This window comes from Erinaceus europaeus, chromosome 2, assembly GCF_950295315.1.
Source record: "Erinaceus europaeus chromosome 2, mEriEur2.1, whole genome shotgun sequence".
Taxonomy (NCBI): domain Eukaryota; kingdom Metazoa; phylum Chordata; class Mammalia; order Eulipotyphla; family Erinaceidae; genus Erinaceus; species Erinaceus europaeus.
In genome coordinates, this window is record NC_080163.1 from 150,425,993 (window position 1) to 150,441,397 (window position 15,405).

A 15,405-nucleotide genomic window follows, 5' to 3' on the forward strand; every position below is an offset into this window, starting at 1 on the left:
CCCACTCATCAACAGAAGTTGAGAAAGAAGAACAGAAAGGGAAACTCAAAGCAGGATGTGACTCAGTTTGGAGTAGGGCACCAAAGTAAAAATCTCTGGGTTGAGTGTGAGAGTGGATGTTTGGCTTCACTGGGGGGAGGAGAGGGAGGTTGGGGTGGAACACAGTCTTCTGATGATGGGAATGGTGTTTATGTACACTCCTATTAACTTGTAGTCATACAAATCACTACTTAATATGAGAGGGGGAAAATTGATTGATTGAATGTCTCAAACTTTTTAATGCACAGACCATAGGCTGAGTCTTCAATATGTTGACTCTCTTAAAAGCTTAGACCAGGGAGAACAGAAGCAACCAGTGGCATTACTCTATAAGACACAGCTATATACAAATAATGTCAAAGGATGTAAATTATGGTGATATTGTGTATGATACAGCAAATCCTAACAAAGGGATTTTCAAAGCTAGCCCAATTCCCAAATAATTTGATTATAGCAATAACTATCTATAGCCTTCTTAAACCCTAAGACAACAGGAACCTCCCACTTCCTCTATAGAGCCTATATTTCCCCCAGTCCTGGAATCTCTAGGTTGGGGCTCACTTTCCTGCATGCCTCTCTCAATTCATACCAAATGATATTGAATCCGCTGATCCCAACCTAATGAAGGCAATGAGTATCACCTCAGCAAGCTTCACTTCAGACTGTGTCCAGAGATGTCAGGCATAGAACGTCAACCCTTCAGCCTCATTACTTGGGCGAGACCTTTCCTTTCATAGGATTTTCTAATTCCATTCCAGGTGGTTCATTTCCTAACAAAGTCCCAAAACCTAGATATAGACCAGGTCCCATGAGATAGGGCACATGTATCCATAAATTAGGGCAAAATATATACCTGAAAGTAAAAGTGCATAATAATCTGCAGTGAGTCAGTATACGCAGCAAGCAAGCAGAAAGACCTAAAAAGACACCATAAAGTTCCTAATGAAATAGTGTTTACTTAGACTTAGATACCCTCCTCACCTGCTTCCTATTATACTTCCCTCACTCACTCCCAAGCTAACCTTATCAAAGTAAGGACTGCAAAAGCTGATTAAGGGCAAGAGACTGGCATACTTTAATGATGACTCTTTAGTCACTATCAGGCCACCCCATCAGCTGGGGCCGTAGTCAGGGAGTCCTGAGATTCCCAAAAAGATGCCATTTTCTATACCAGCAGGAGGTGTAGGACTTATATCATGAGTACACATGCAGAAGGCCACCATGAGGTCCTTGCATATAGTAACTATGAGTTCTATCAGGTGCACCACCACCTGGCACCCAGCAGTACCTTCTTTTTAAGACTATGCATGGAATTTAAATTATCTTAGCTTTTTTTTATATATAATCTTTGTTTATTTATTGGATAGAGACAGAAATTGAGAGGGAAGGGGCAGATAGAGGGGAAGAGACACAAAGAGACACCTGCAGCAGTGCTTCATCACTAGCTAAAGCTTTCCCCCTGCAGATGGGGATCAGGGGCTTGAATCCAGGACCTTGCGCAGTGTAACGTGGATTCAACTAGGTGAGTCTCCCACCTGGCCCCCCTACTTTGATTTTAATGTTAAATATTATTCTAAGCAAAATTTCTGTAAGGGTATTTTTGAGAATTTTGCCAGTATTTTAATGCTTCAAGAACCAGCATCATGATTTCCATGGGAAAACATGACAATGCTAGGAATTCTGTCTGAACTTATTCGTGATAGCAGTTTATCTTTTTTTTTTTTTTTTTTCTTCTCCAGGGTTATTGCTGGGCTCGGTGCCTGCACCATGAATCCACCGCTCCTGGAGGCCATTTTTCCCCCCTTTTGTTGCCCTTGTTGTAGCTTCGTTGTGGTTATTATTATTGCCCTTGTTGACGCAATTCGTTGTTGGATAGTACAGAGAGAAATGGAGAAAGGAGGGGAAGACCGAGAAGGGGAGAGAAAGATAGACACCTGCAGACCTGCTTCACCGCCTGTGAAGCGACTCCCCTGCAGGTGGGGAGCCGGGGGCTCGAGCAGGGATCCTTACGCCGGTCCCTGCGCTTTGCACCACATGCTAACCCACTGCGCCACTGCCCGACCCCCGCAGTTTATCTTATTTAAGAGATTTCTCACTTCAAAACCTTTCAGGTAGAATATATTCAAGGGAAATCTAAATAAAACTGAGGTCTTTGGAAAGCAGGTTTCACAGAAGTATCCCAAATATAAAAGGGTTCTTTGTCAAGAGAAAGTGAAGACTGAAATGCAACAATAGCAGAAACCAAAGAGAAGATAAAGTTATAAACGCTGCCAAGCAATAGTAAAATTCATAAATAAGTATACAAAATGTGGTCAACAGGGTACGATGAAAATTATTAAGGTGTTTCTACATCCCTGTCATTGAATTAGGAAGTTTCATGATTTTATGTCAACAAACTTACACACATGTCCTCATGTCACCTCTTTAATCCTCACTTTGCTCACCATTAAAATTGGAGCAATTATCACACTAGATTATTATGAAAATCAAATGCATGTGTGAATGTAAGAAATGTTTCAGAAACTTAATGCAAAGGATCATGATGGTGACAGTTACATTTGATGCCTCAGTCCCCATCTGAGCTCTCCAGACACTCAGGGCAATGTTCTGTTCTTTGCTTTGCTGTTCCTATGAGAATCTCAAGCTGCAAGCACACTTTTTAAATGCAGCTTGGCTGGCTCCAAGACACAGTTTCACTCTGTAAAAGATAAATTGAAGCTTGTACCTAAAAGTATAGTGCAAGCTACCAAGGGAGAAGACTTATCAAAGAAAGGACATCAAGATGTCACTCATTCTTCCTATCTGCAACTGTGATTGAGAAAAATGTTTTCTTTAACACAACTTGATATTTGAAAGAAAAATGACAAAATGAAATCCCTCCCTTTCACTGTTTCATTATGCCATGGGGGTATAAATTTTATGTAAGGCATCTTGATTTATGCCAATTAATTGAGTATGCCCAGTGATGGAAGTGATGAAATTTATTCCTATCAGGCACAAATAAGATGTGTGTGTGAGTGAGTGTGTATGTGTGTGTGTGTGTGTGTGTATAGATATATAATGTATGTTTGAACAGAAATATAGAAAAATATATACATGTGTGTATTAAATATGCTAAATCCCTTGCTCAAAACTATCATATTAAGAATAAGAATATAAGGACTGATGAAAGGATCCTGGTTCGAGCCCCCGGCTCCCCACCTGCAGGGGGGTTGCTTCACAAGCGGTAAAGCAGGTCTGCGGGTGTAGAATTTTCTCTCCCCCTTTCTGTCTTTCCCTCCTCTTTCCATTTCTCTCTATCCTATCCAACAACAACAATGTGGCAACAATAGCAACAACAACAAGGGCAACAAAACGGGAAAAATGGCTCCTGGATTCCTAGTGCAGGCAACAAGTCCCAGCAATAATCCTGGAGGCTAAATAAATAAATAATCCAGAAATTTTACCAAGATCTACAGAGTGGCTCTTGACTATCTCTCCGACTTCATTCTCGGAATTTTCCCCAGAACTCACACTGCCCAGACACATGTGCTTCTTGCTCCTCAAACACCCTATGAATACACCTGTCTTGGAGGCTTTGCTTTGGCTATTCCACAGACATGAAATGCTATTCCTACATTGCACAGTTCAGTCTTAGACTTCATTCAAGCTCTCCTTCATTGTCACATTTAAATATATATATATATATATATATATATATTTGTTACCTAATATTCTATCAAAAACCAATACCCTTTGGGCAGGGGGGGGTAAATAGTATAATGGTTATGCAAAAAAGACTCTCATGCCTGGGGCTCAAAAGTCCCAGGTTCAATCCCCCACACCACCATCAGCCTGAGCAGTGCATGTACCTGAACAGTGCTCTGGTAAAAAAAATAATAATAATACCCTCACTTACTCTACCACCTTACTCTGCATGGATTTCCTTCTTCCCCTTTACCAACCCCCTATCTGTTTATGTCCATCTCCATCAGAATATAAATTACACAAATGGAAAGACCAGACCTATTCTGCAGGTGTAATTCTATGTAATAAATACACTGAATAAAAGAGATAGTCCATAGGTAATTTGAACAAGAAAAAATCAGTAAAGCAGGGTTAGATAGCTTAATGGTTATGCAAAGAGACTCTTGCCTGAGGCTCCATCAGAATTCCAACCTCCAAAACTAAGTATAACAAACAAACAAACAACAGCAAAAAAAAACCCCAAAACCCCACAACTCATTTTGTTTGTCTGTATGTGGGTGGGGGAGGGGAATAACATTAAAAATACAATAAATGTCATCCTTTAAATGAATAACCAGGGAAAATTACTTAGCTAATAAGCATTGGAGCTAAGATTAAAAATCAGGTTTGATTCCATGGGCCAACTGGATATTATTAGAAGATTCTGAGGCCCCAAATTTGTAATTCAATAATAATAATAATAATAACAACAACCAGGGTAATTTGAGACTGCACACCAGTTGGTGTGGCCTGAAGGAAGAAATTTAAGCTGCTTAGTTCCTCTTCTCCTCTTTTTGGAGAAGTCTAAGTAAAGGAACATAATATACATTCATAAATATATTTATATTTACTCCATTCGACTAGTGGCCCTCAAAAAGAGAGCTCAATGGGAGGGTTTGATTTATCTGCAATCAGCTTGTTGCCATGTTAGCTCTGTTTAAAAAGGACAAGCTATGTCTGTCTGCTCCAGCCCCTTACATGGTGTGCCAATCTGGTGAGGTTTATCATCTGGCTCTAATAGCAGTGAGCCCCAGAAATGGCACAGAGCAATTTTCTGCTTTCATTTCCGAAGCACTTGAGAAAAATCTGGGGGCAATTTTTTAGTCTCAGGCAATATTTCTTAATGTTTTTATCTCTTAAAATTGCTACTTAATTCTCTCCTTGACTTGCTTTCAAAATTTTAAGACAGAGTGGACCATTCTGTAGCTCAGTTTCAACCAGGAAGAATAAAAGAGAGGCTAAGGGGACTGATCAAGGTGCTAGAGGTCAGAGGACTGGGAAAGTGAGGTGGCTCAAACACAGGGCAATTTCTGGCAGGCAAATAGAACCATTTCTCTGCCTCTGTATCTAACACAGATTTGTCTGCAGATGATTTCCTTAACTAGTGTCTATCCAGTGACTCTGATCCTAGCATTTCCTTTCTTTTGTCTTTATCACAGATCTTAATATTTCTGCCCACCTTTTAACACATGAAATGTCTGTAGACTGAAAGTGAAGCAGCTAATTTGTTTGGTTTCCCAACATTCAGTAATGACTTCTAAGAACTTTTCATTTCTTGTATTCTGTAGACAAATACATTTTTGTCTGGTTGTTTATCACTAGAGATAATGCCTGCATGACTCCACCACTCCTGATGGGCATTTTCTCCCTCTAGAGGGTGAGAGACAGAGACAGAGAGAGAGACACCACAACACTGCTCAAGAAGCTTTCCATGTGGTGACCTGGGACTAGCATCCAGATCCTTACACTCCCTCCCCGCCCCCAGTAGGAACAATGTTGCTTGCTTGCTGTACTTACAGTGAAACCGCCAAAAATGGCACAGTTCAACGCCCGCACTGCCCAGACCTCTGATTTGACTTTGCTTTTTTTCAACCCTCGTCTGAGCCCCTTTTAGCTCCAACCACACGCGAGCACCCACCTGAGGCTGCAGGACTTTCAGCTGTAGATTATGACTTCAGTTGCATCGCTTGTATTTATTTGTTATCTTGGGAGAAGAGGTTATTTGGTCCCAGTTATTCTATGGCCATGCCTCCCGCAAGTCAGGTCCTTATACTCTACCATGGGCTCAAATATGAGCTCTATGCATGAGCCATTTACAGACACATTTTTTAATTATTATTATTTTTATTGTATAAAAACCTCTGAATTGAAGCAACACATACAAAACCATTAGCAAATACATGCTGGTTTATAGTATTGTCCTTAACATGTAGGCACAGCCTCTCATCTCCCCTTGATTGGTGTCTAGGAGACACAACAGGATCCTAATGTCTCTTCATCCTGTCCCTTTCCCTCCTTCTGAGTCTTTTGCTTTGGTGCAATACGCCACACCCAGTTCAAGTTTCACCTTCTTTTTCCCCTTACTGTTCTTTGTTCTTATGTTCTATATATAAATGAGGTTATTTGGTTTTGGTTTTTCTCTTTCTGGCTTGTCTCATACAACATGATGCCTTTGAGTTCTGACCATGCTATTGCAAAGGAGATGACATCATCATTTTTAACAGCTGCATAGAACTCCATTGTGTATATGTACCCTAACTCCTTAGTCATTCATCTGTTCTTGGGCATCAGGATCGCTTCCAAATTTGGGCAATTGAAAACTGTACTGCTTTGAACATTGGTCTGCATAGGTCTTTTTGAATAGGTGTTTTTGCTTTTTCCCAGGGTAAGTCCCTAAGAGAGGGATTGCTGGATCATAAGTTAGGTCCATTTCTAGAGTTCTGTTTAATCTCCAAACTGTTTTCCATGTGGTTTGGACCAACTTACTTCCACACCAGCAATGTAGGAAAGCCCCCCCCACACACACACACACACAGCCTCTCCAATACTTGGTGTTTCTGTATTTCCTAATGTGTGACATTCCCACAGGTATAGAGGGGTATCTTTTCTATTTGCATTTCTCTGATCATCAATGACTTAGAGCATTTTTTTCATATGTCTGTTGGCTCTTTGGATCTCTCCTGTGGAAAATATTCTGCCCATATCTTCCTCCCATTTTTTCAGTGGGATAACTTGTACAGACAAATTCTCAATTAACATGAGATAACACATACTACAATGGTGAAAGACTTTAGTTGGTGGTAGAAATGATGTGAAGACACCTGTCAAGAGAAGATAAATTGCACTCATGTGTTAACAATTGTCCTGTAAACCATAATTTCCCCCAATAAAGTGATTTTCTCATTGCCTATGAAAAAATTTAATTAAAAAGTAATATTCAGTTAAAAATTATTTGGATTTTAAAAAGATGGCACGGGGGTGGGTGGTGGTGCACCTGGTTGAGCGCACATGTTACAGTGAGCAGGGGTTCAGATTCATACACCCTGTCCCTAGCTACAGGTGGAAAGCTTTGAAAGTGGTAAAACAGGGCTGCAGGTATCTCTCTCCTTCTCTATTTCTCCATTCCTCTCAATTACTGGCTGTCTCTATCCAATAGACAAATAAAGATAATAAAAAAAATTTAAAAGATGGTACATATTATAAATTTGATACCTTAAAGTGGTAGAATTTGAAGCCATTTCCTTTTCTTTCTGATATATATATATAGATCCTCCAGGGTTATTGCTGGGGCTCAGTGCTTGCACCACAAATCCACTGCTCCTGGAGGCTATTTTTTTCCCTTTTGTTGCCCTTGTTGTTTAACATTGTTGTGGTTATTATTATTGTTGTTATTGATGTTGTTGTTGTTGGATAGGACAATGAGAAATGGAGAGAGGAGGGGAAGACAGAGAGGGGGAGAGAAAGATAGACATCTGCAGACCTGCTTCACCGCTTATGAAGCAACCCTCCTGCAGGTGGAGAGCCGGGGACTCAAACCGGCATCCTTACACTGGTCCTTGTGCTTTGTGCACTTAACCCGTTACGCTACCGCCTGACCTCCCTGATGGATATTTTTAATGGCTCCACAAGTTGGGTAGTTGATTTAGTCATGTATTTTGTTTACTGATCATTCACTTAGACACGATACAGCAAATAAACACCTTTGTTATATAGCAGTGGCAGTAAATAACAGATAGTAATTGTCAGCTGAACTGCCAAATGTAGGCTGGACCACACTCTGGCTCAAAGCCTGGAATATAGCCTTGGCTTCTGGGTGTAGCCTTGACTCGATGCCTGTGTTTTGCTGGTGTAAAGTCTGTGTTACACTTGGTACTCTCTGCACCTAATACATTTTACACCTAGCACTACTGTATGATGTAATGCTGACACTGCTCTTCTGCGCATGTCTAAGCTGACTGTATCAGCCTACATGATAAAAGATTTTGTTGGAGACAATAAACAGGTGCACTTGCACTTGCTTGCCCCACCAGTGTTGACTCTGCATGCTTTCTGCCAGCTAGGGGTCTCACCTTCCCGAACCCTTTTTCAGCCAGCAAAGGCTGACATTTGACAGTGGTTTTCTCCCTTGTCTCCTGATAGTGGAGAAACATAATGTTTACCCTTTGACTGGTAACCAAAATTGAGCCAGAACTTGAAGTTCCAAATGTGGTAAGGACTGCCCCATTCTCTGAAGGGAGGTTGGGCCAAAATACTCAACCACTCGAGGAAGACGGGTCCTGCAACGAGTGCAGTCTAATATGTTCCTAGCTACAACTACAGAATGTGAGCTCAGACCTACAGGGATGCAGAGGTTAGTTACTTAGGCTCCTGTGCTGAATATAGGTCCCAAATCAAATCAATGGGATTTGCAGTTAACAATATTTATATACTTTTTCCATATTTGGGAGCTACTCTCTTCCCTGACCCAGCTTTCTAGTCCTATTTCTAACTCTGGCACCATCTCCCCAGACAATACCTTTGGTCCACCTGCATGTTAGCTGGTGGAGTCAGGCAAAATTAGTAAAGTCTAGGTATACCCCTAGAGTATACCTAAAATAGACCTACTAGCTTTTTCCAAAATGGAGACTCCAAATCTCATCTTCTATTGTCTTACCTTTAGATTTCTGATTATTAAACAATTTGTTTTTCAGCCACCAAGTGGCAGATGCTACCATGATGCCAACCTGATTTCACTGGTCAGATGACCTCACCAGTGTACTCTGAAGCCCCACCTCCCCAGAGCCCTGCCCCACTAGGGAAAGAGAGAGACAGGCTGGGAGTATGGATCCACCTGCCAACGCCCATGTTCAGCGGAGAAGCAGTTACAGAAGCCAGACCTTCCACCTCCTGCACTCCATAATGACCCTGGGTCCATGCTCCCAGAGGAATAAAGAATAGGAAAGCTTCTAATGGAGGAGTTGGGATACAGAACTCTGGTGGTGGGAATTGTGTAGAATTGTACCCCTCTTATCCTATGGTCTCGTTGATCATTATTAAATCATTAAAAAAAAAAAAAGTCCAAATGAAGTGAGCCATTCCCTTATCATTATTGCAAACCCAGGTGTCCTGATAAAACTTGATTTTATGGAATCAAGTGGTCTCTGTCTTTTTAGTATCTAACAATGAAGGGGGTTCCAGACACAAATGGTTGGTAAGTTCTCTTAGAGGAAAATCAATTTTTTTCTATTATTTCTTCTCTCTAGCAGCACAAATTTTGGGGTGATATAGAAAGGAGAGGAGAGACCTAAAACATGAAGGTAGTGAGAAGGAGCAGGAGTAACATAAATGATCATAAGGAAGACAGAAGGGAAGGGAAGGGGAGAAAATAGCTTATTTCCACATTTCTCTCTTCTCAAAATAGGTCTGAGGGCCTTTTAGTAGACTAATGAGATTCAGTCATTACAGTGACTTTTAGAAACCACTGAATCCAAACCTTGTTTGGCACTGCTATGAAAACCATAGACTAGCAAGAAATTTTATAAATATTAGAGCCAGCTTTTCCAAATCCTCACTTGGTACTCTTCTCATGCTACTTTGCTTTTACCAAAATTTAAACTGTTACTTACATAGAGCTGAGGAACACACACACACACACACACACACACACACACACATATTGCATGTATTCTCCATTTAGTACCACAGTATTCATTGTAAGCAGTCATTACCACCATCTGAGTAAGGCAGTGTCTGCCCCTCAGGTCTCTCAGAGCCAGTTAAGGAAGAAGCTGGATCTGAATACAAACACTAAGACAGTTTCTCACATACTTTGAGCTCAACCTCCCACTAACTATGCTGCAAAACACACTCACAAATGTTCCTCCTCTAGCACAATAAATAGTATGCATTTCTAGGATATATAGTTTTTAGAAAGAGCTTTACAGACAACGCAAACCTTTCTAAGCGAAAGGGTATTCTTAGCAAAATGGAAATTTTTCTGTATATGTTATAAGTAGTTGGTATTAGGAGAAACAATTTCAGCAGAACAAACAGTTCATTATGTATATACCATTTGAGTTGTGCCCAAGACAGATGAGAGAGAGAGAGAGAAAGCACATATGTGATCTATAAACAAGAATATAGATCTGTTATGCTTTATAAGGAATGATCCATTTGCAGCACACAAATGTATCTTCTCTTCTTGACTATTTTACCTTCCCACTTAGAAATTCTGAAAACAGAAAACAGTGATGCAAATAGTCTGATTATCTTGACAACTGCCACACAGCCTCTGAAGCATGATACTCCTGAAAGTCTTTTCTACAACCCCATGAAATTCGGAACATCACTTGGTTCCACTACCTACAGGGAAACACAGTTCTCTTCAGGAATTACCTGCACTGATGCAGCTGACAAATGTTATTTAATCAAGTCCATAAGCATCTCAGACAGGTGCGTCTCTCCCCCAACCTAGGAAATCACTCATCACTCTGAATAATTCATTCTTTAATATGTTTTTTTAAGCCAAAATACCTGGAAAGGGGAAAAAGTCATGTTGTGGTACTCTTTTATGGGAAAAGTACAGCCTTTAGAATTCTAAATTCTCTCTCTATCTCTCTGTCTCTCTCTCATGTTTAAAAATGTTTGATATTTGGGAAATGCAAAGATCCCTGCTCCATTACCAATTTCCTAGCTGATTTCCACACTGAGTCTCTCCACAGACATGAACCCACTTGCTTTACAGTTCTTGCAGATGGTGCCACAATCAGCTTCCCCCCACACGAGAGGAGAATCTAAAGCAGATGCCCAGTTCTTCCTGGTTCACTTTTTTGTTGTTGTTCTCACCTGCACCCTCACTTGTCACCATCATGACTGGTAAGCCGGATTGCTTTTATCTTAACCCTTTAGATCTCACTCAGTTGGAGTATGGAATATGCTTCTAAAACTCACCTGTCTTCTCTTAACCATGATTCTCAAATATTAGTACACATTTAAAGAGCCTGTTACAATACAGATTTTGGGTCCCATCCCAGAATTACTGATTCCATAGATCTGGAGATTAGAAAATAAGCATTTATGGTGGGCCGGGCGGTAGGTAGCACAGTGGGTTAAGCGCAGGTGGCACAAAGCGCAAGGACCAGCAGAAGGATCCTGGTTCGAACCGCTGGCTCCCCATCTGCAGGGGAGTCGCTTCACAGGTGGTGAACAAGGGCAAGAAAAGGGAATGAATAAATAAATAAATAAATATTTTTTTAAAAAATGAAAATATGCATTTATAACAAGATCCCAGGTGATGCTACCAAGGATGAAATTTTTAAGAATCCCTGATTTATAGGATGGCTTCACTAATGGCTAAGCACTGCTGCAGGTCTCTAGCTCCCTCCTGCCATCCCTCCCTTTGTATCTCCCCTTCCCTCTCAATTTCTCTCTGTACCCAGTAAACAAAATATTTTACAAAAAGAATTCCTGATATATGTTAATGTCTCCCACAATGATCTTTTCTGGAGAATCTCCTGGGAATGACTGAAGGGTAAAAAATACACCCACCCCACCCCCTGTTTCAGATTCCTTTCCCTGTGGATTCTATTCAATAACTCTCAAATTCTCATAAGCTCTCCAAGTATTTCTAACAAACAGACATACTGGAGTTTTCGAATTGTCAAGAACAAAGAGTTGCTCTGAATCAACAAGTTTAGCATATTTGTGTTTGGGGATGATGGTTGATGCAAATGAAGGATTGTCTACCACAATCGATGACTGGAATTCAGAGAAGTATCATTTATAGACTTGACTATTCAAGAACAATGACATTATAAGTTATTGGAGGACAAGGTTTTATTTCTTTTCTGCCATTTGTGTAGTAAAGATGAGTGGAAGAAAAGGAGGGAGGGGGAAAAAAAGAAAGGATTTTTTTTATTATTAAAACATACTTTTTTTGGCTTCGTATGTTAACTCTCTTTTCAGTCACCAGGTTCCAGATGCCATCAGGATGCTGGCCAGGCTTCCCTGGATTGAAGACCCCACCAATGTGTCCTGGAACTCAGCTTCCCCAGAGACCCACCCTATTAGGGAAAGAGAGAGGCAGACTGGGAGTATGGACTGACCAGTCAACGCCCATGTTCAGCGGGGAAGCAATTACAGAAGCCAGACCTTCTACTTTCTGCAACCCGCAATGACCCTGGGTCCATGCTCCCAGAGGGATAGAGAATGGGAAAGCTATCAGGGGAGGGGGTGGGATATGGAGATTGGGTGGTGGGAATTGAGTGGAGTTGTACCCCTCCTACCCTATGGTTTTGTTAATTAATCCTTTCTTAAATTAAAAAAAAAAACATGCTTTTAAGCATGGTAAATTTGACTTACAAGGCAATATGGTTTAGGGGTACAATTTCTCTTTTTTGTTAGGTTAATGGTTTACAGTACAATTGTTAGCACATGGGTACAATTTCTCATCTTGCTATGACAGATGTCTTCAAAATACTCACACCCTCAACCTAGATCCTTTTCCGTTACCATGTACCAGGACGTAAAATTCTTCCCTTCCTTTCCCCACCTCTCTCCCTGTCCAACTTCCCCAGAGGCCTTTGTTTAGTTTTACTTTGTGTTTCCCCTTTCTGTTCTTGTTTCTTAAGTTCTGCTCATGTGTGAGATGATCCCATATTCATCCTTCTCTTTCTGGCTTATTTTTAAATCCAAATCCAACCTTATGACAGCTGTAATTTAATTAGGCAGGTAGGATTTCTCCTAGAAAGAACTTTAATTGACTGAAAAACATAGCCAAAGTTGAAAACCACTAAGATCCACTGTTTTTACAATCAATGTCTCTGTTTGATGTGTGTGTGTGTGTGTGTGTGTGTGTGTGTGTGTGTGTGTGTGTGTGTGTGTGTGTATGTGTGTCTCCAGAGTTATCACTAGGACTCACTGCTCCACTGTTCCCAGTGGCCATTTTTTCTTTTTCTTCTTTTTTTTTTTTTTTTTGGTTGTTTGTTTTTCATAGAGATGGGAGACAGAGAGACTTAAACAGGGAGAAAGAGATGAGAAAGACATCTGCAGCAATGCTTCCCCACTACAGGTGGGAGCCAGGGGGTTATGTCTGCTCTGCCAGCTGAGCCAACATCTGGCCCTTCTATTTCATGTTAACATAAAAAAAGCAGAGGGTGACTAAGTTTCTATTTTAGTCATCTTATACTACATGTGTCTTTATTGTCATCCAATCTCTCTAAATTTCATTTTCATCATCTACAAACTAAGACTAAAATATGTATTGCAGTCAGATACTCATGAACAGTAAAAGAAATAAGAGCCTCCATTCACTGAGTCCTTCACTTTCATTCATTATTTCACTCAGTCACTTAAAAAATATTTGTTGGGGGCCGGGCGTGGTAGCACAGTGGTTAAGCGCACATGGCACAAAGCACAAAGACTGGCTGTAGGGCTCCTGGTTCCAGCCCCAGGCTCCCCATCTGTGTGTGTGTGGGGGGGGGGGGGGCTCGCTTCACAAGCAGTGAATCAGTTCTGCACGTGTCTATCTTTCTCTCCCCCTCTCTGTCTTCCCCTCCTCTCTCTATTTCTCTGTCTTGTCCAACAACAACAGCAATGACAACAATAATAGTAACAACAACAGCAATGGCAACAAAACAGAAAAAATGGCCTCCAGAAGCAGTGGACTCATAGTGTAGGCACCGAGCCCCAGCAATAACTCTGGAGGCATATATCACCCAACACATACCAAACACAGGTATAGGTTATGTGAACAAAGCATTTATTTGTTCAAGAGACAACCAACAAATTCCTGCCCTCATAGTATTTAGCCAAGACCTGGGAATATAATACATGTTCAACAGATGTTTATTATAAATGTAATCTATAGATAATAAGTTACCTGCTGAACATGAAATGATAGAAGGCAACATGCTTGCTCTATACATTTCAAATGAATCTTTAAATTAATAATTATAGTCATCCTGGGAGCTCACTCAGAGAGTATATACTTCACCATGCAGAAGGTCTGAGGTCAAGGTCTCAGAACTATCAGTACATGGGCACAATACACACAGCACAAGGGGAAGCTTGTGGGGGGTAGTGCTGTGGTATCTCTCCTCTTATTTCTCTCCTCTATCTTAGATTAAAAGGAGGAAAATAAGAGTCTTCAGAGAAGAATGGAACTGCATAGAGCCAACACACTGGCACCAAAACTATGTGTGTGTGTGTGTGTGTGTGTGTGTGTGTGTGTGTGCTGTAGCTGATATTTTATATGACAAATATCATAAATTTGATAATCGACTGATTTTTCCCTTTTCTATTTTCTATAGTCTAATGCAGCTGTAAGAACCAAAGATATAGCCATAGGTAAGATGAAAACTAAAGGTGAAATCTCCACATCACTCTGATGTAAAATTAGACTTTTAGTTCTTTCAGGTCGGTCAGTTCTTCATAGGTGAACATTGCAAAGTGTTTGGTCAGGATCTTACGGAGTATATTTTTGGAATAAATTTTATTAAATAAGAGAATACATTTTTTAAAATGTATAAATAAAGGTAGGTGGCAATCTTCACTCCACAATGAACATTAAACAGTCAGGTGGGCAGTTTTTCAATTTGGTGTTTTAAAACATGACAAAAAGCTTATAAATATCTCATCATCTCTGAAATAGCACCATATGTAAGCATGATATAGTATTAAATAAATTTCATAACAAATATGTGTCTATTCTGTATGAATTAATAAATTTCTTTATGCATTATTTTTAACTATCAAGGTCCTTAGCCTTTACTTAATGATGATGCACTTGATTAAATAAAATGAAAGAAAAATGAAAGTTCTTTCAGACATTAAAATGAATAATGAGTTTAGACTTAATCCAAAAGCAATTTCACTTTAAACATTCATATGAAATTAAATGAGCCATTGAATTTTCTATATAAGCAAGCATTAATCTTATCAAGCTATGAAAACTAGAAAGTTATACAGTGACCCATTAATTTCAGAGTCTAATACAAGGACTGTTTAATGCCTGCATGCCAGTAAAAAAAAAAAAAAAAGTATTAGTCCACAACAGAAGTGCATTTCCTCAACAGTTTAAACCTCAATTTATTTATTTTTTTTAATGCTCCTATTATGAGATGACCAACCCTGATAACCAAATCTGAATATGGTATGTAATGTCAGATGAAATAAATTTTGCTCATGGCCAGGTTCATTTTAAAAAAAACCATTAAGTCCCACTCCAAGGTGTCTCCTTTGGATGAAGTATATTATAATTCTCTCATTTTATGGATCAATACCTCTACTACATAAAAACTTTTTTTTGTTTGTTTGCAGCCAGAGTTATAGCTGGAGCTCGGTGCCAGCACTACAAATCTACTGCTCCCAGAAGCCATTTTT